This window comes from Dendroctonus ponderosae, unplaced genomic scaffold, assembly GCF_020466585.1.
Source record: "Dendroctonus ponderosae isolate FM_Combo_2020 unplaced genomic scaffold, Dpon_F_20191213v2 Dpon_F_20191213_4, whole genome shotgun sequence".
Lineage (NCBI taxonomy): Eukaryota > Metazoa > Arthropoda > Insecta > Coleoptera > Curculionidae > Dendroctonus > Dendroctonus ponderosae.
In genome coordinates this window covers 1,816,443-1,819,722 of record NW_026018611.1, presented here as the reverse complement: position 1 = coordinate 1,819,722, position 3,280 = coordinate 1,816,443, and the positions used below count along the sequence as shown (strand labels likewise).

Below are 3,280 nucleotides of genomic sequence, written 5' to 3'. Positions count from 1 at the left end.
ATTTATTTCCTCGAAAACCGGAAAAGTGAGAAAGTCATTTTTCTATATTCTGTGGGGGAATGTTTGTTCTACAAGTGGACAGCATTTTGATTTTGCTTCATCATCGGACAATTTTTGACAAATTTTCAAAATTTTGTTTGGTTTGGAAGATTCTTATTGCAGGCCGGAGTTTGGCATTTATTTCCTCGAAAACTGGAAGTTAGGGAGTCACTTTTTTATATTCTGTGGGGAAATGTTTGTTCTATAAGTGGACAGCGTCTCGATTTTGTTTCATCATCGGACAATTTTTGACAAATTTTCAAAATTTTGTTTGGTTTGGAAGGTTCTTTTTGCAGGCCGGAGTTTGGCATTTATTTCCTCGAAAACTGGAAAAGTTAGAGAGTCACTTTTTTTATAGTCTGTGGGGGAATGTTTGTTCTATTAGTGGACGGCGTTTCGATTTTGCTTCATCATCGGACAATCTTGGACAAATTTTCAAAGTTTTGTTTGGTTTGGAAGGTTCTTATTGCAGGCCGGAGTTTGGCATTTATTTCCTCGAAAACTGGAAAAGTTAGAGAGTCACTTTTTTATATACTGCGGGGGAATGTTTGTTCTATAAGTGAACAGCGTCTCGATTTTGCTTCATCATCGGACAATTTTCGACAAATTTTCAAAAATTTGTTTGGTTTGGAAGGTTCTTTTTGCAGGCCGGAGTTTGGCATTTATTTCCTCGAAAACTGGAAAAGTTAGAAAGTCACTTTTTTTATATTCTGTGGGGGAATGTTTGTTCTATTAGCGGACAGCGTTTCGATTTTGCTTCGTCATTGGACAATTTTGGGCAAATTTTAAAAATTTTGTTTGGTTTGGAAGGTTCTTTCTGCAGGCCGGAGTTTGTTATTTATTTCCTCAAAAAGTCGAAAAGTTAAAGAGTCACTTTTTCTGTTTGCCGTATGGGACAAGGTCTGTACTATAAGTGGGCAAGGTTTCGATTTTGTGTCATCATCAGACAATTTATGACAATATAAAAACAGATAGACTTTCGAGGCCATTCCTAGAATCTAATGGGGTTTACGGGTTTTTTTTAGCCCGTCGTTGAAATCAATAATTGAAGTTTGTTGTTTTCCTCCAGGATTCACGTTTCAAATTTCTGCTAAAAATCCAACGTTATCGATTATGTGCTTCGATATTTATTATAAAATTAAACATCCGCGTCTCTACCAGTTTGCAACCGAACAAAAATCCCGATAATCGAAAACCTCACTTCCGAATTAGTGTGGAATTCTTGATCTTCGCCCGAACGGTTTTCTTGGGCGGGGAAAAACCAGCAAACCGTTCGCCACCGGACGTCTCTAATTAAACATTTGCACTTGAAACAATCAAACCGTACAAATCGAATTCCGAAAAGATCGAGGCGGCCTTTGATTCGGGGCAAAAAACATTCTTCAGATGAAAGTCAGTCGTTCAATTGTTTTGTCAAAGGTCAGCATGACATTTCATAAATCGGCGCTCAATGGCGTTGTTGAGTTACCAAAGTGGGCGCGATCAACCCAGCCTTATTTTTACCATCTAGTTATGCGAGCGAAGAGTGCAAGGGATTGGAAACAGTCGAACATATGCTAGTAGGAAGGACACACACCTACGCGTCCAGAGCTATATTAGAGCGATACTTGGGCCAGTCCGCCACTCTGAACTTTAACTGGTCGAAGGCCAACTGGAGCGCTATTTTACGTTCAAAAGTGGCCTCAATGGGGCCCCGGATCCCTTGAGATCCGCGGCAATTTTCCCAGCAATCACCGTAAAACTCGGGTAAAACTTACCAACTGCAACGGCGCCCAAAGTATCCAGCCAACCTGCACAGGCAACTTCGGAATACCCTCGCTATAAATAACTACAGTCCACTAGCGAACATTCAACTTAGAAACCTGATTCAATTTTTTCTGCACGAGAGCACTTCTTCACTGGGGGGCGTCCGCGCTGCGCCCAACCGCTCGCTCTTTCCGCGCCCAAACAGCCCTGGGAGCAAGTTTCTGAGGGGGCGCAAGAGCGCACACAAACAAAACGAAGCGGGCGCTGATTTGATTTTTCCACTGACGTTGCGCCTACTCGACAATCGCCCGGACTGATCGTGAATCGTCGACAGGTAGGTTGTTAAAGTCAAGAATGCAGTGGTGGAACAGGTATGTGGAAGGACTACGAAGACCTAACAGGCTTTACCATTCGAATACCGCGCGTCAGTGCGCTCTATCGCGGCAAGCTTTACTGGGCATGACACCAAACGTCCAAACGTCAGATGTCAATGTCATATACAACAAAACACTACTTGCAATGGATCAAAGTGGCCTGGTTAATAGTATAACTTGACTATAACCAACTTGCGTTTCCTGCGATAACTGCAACTGCCAACGCTAACCCTAAGTTAACTGGCCGTTAGCATTATAGCGTCAGTTTACAAACTAATCAAGAGTTTATAAGGAGCGAGCTTCAAACCCCACTATAAACCACCAATTTGCCATAAGCCCGTGTCCCGTGCATCCGTTTGTACGATGATACGAAAGTGTTTCTATTGGTTGGAGATCTGTCAATTCGTCCACGTCGTACGACGACGGAAATTTTCAAAATTTCGTTTAGTTTGGAAGGTTCTTTTTGCAGGCCGGAGTTTGGCATTTATTTCCTCGAAAACTGGAGAAGTTAGAGAGTCACTTTTTGTATATTCTGTGGGGGAATGTTTGTTCTATAAGTGGACAGCGTTTTGATTTTGCTTCAACATCGGACAATTTTTGACAAATTTTCAAAATTTTGTTTGGTTTGGAAGGTTCTTTTTGCAGGTCGGAGTTTGGCATTTATTTCCTCTAAAAATGGAAAAGTTAGAGTCACTTTTTGTATATTCTGTGGGGGAATGTTTGTTCTATAAGTGGACAGCGTCTCGATTTTGATTCATCATGGGACAATTTTTGACAAATTTTCAAAATTTTGTTTGGTTCGGAAGGTTCTTTTTGTAGGCCGGAGTTTGGCATTTATTTCCTCGAAAACTGGAAAAGTTAGAGAGTCACTTTTTGTATATTCTGTGGGGAAATGTTTGTTCTATGAGTGGACAGCGTTTTGATTTTGCTTCATCATCGAACAATTTTTGACAAATTTTCAAAATTTTGTTTGGTTTGAAAGGTTCTTTTTGCAAGCCGGAGTTTGGCATTTATTTCCTCGAAAACTGGAGAAGTTAGAGAGTCACTTTTTTATATTCTGTGGGGGAATGTTTGTTCTATAAGTGGGCAGCGTTTTCATTTTGCTTCATCATCGAACAATT

The 3,280-nt window shown here is 40.9% G+C and overlaps 1 protein-coding gene across 1 annotated transcript in view; it reads right to left on the bottom strand.

Annotated features, from left to right (window-relative positions):
* Window positions 1-2,158, bottom strand: part of LOC109543027 — a gene marked incomplete in the record, with an annotated part of 11,664 nt that extends 9,506 nt beyond the window's left edge. The window contains 1 exon segment of the mRNA XM_048665901.1: window positions 1,797-2,158.
* Window positions 2,159-3,280: the final 1,122 nt, after the last annotated feature.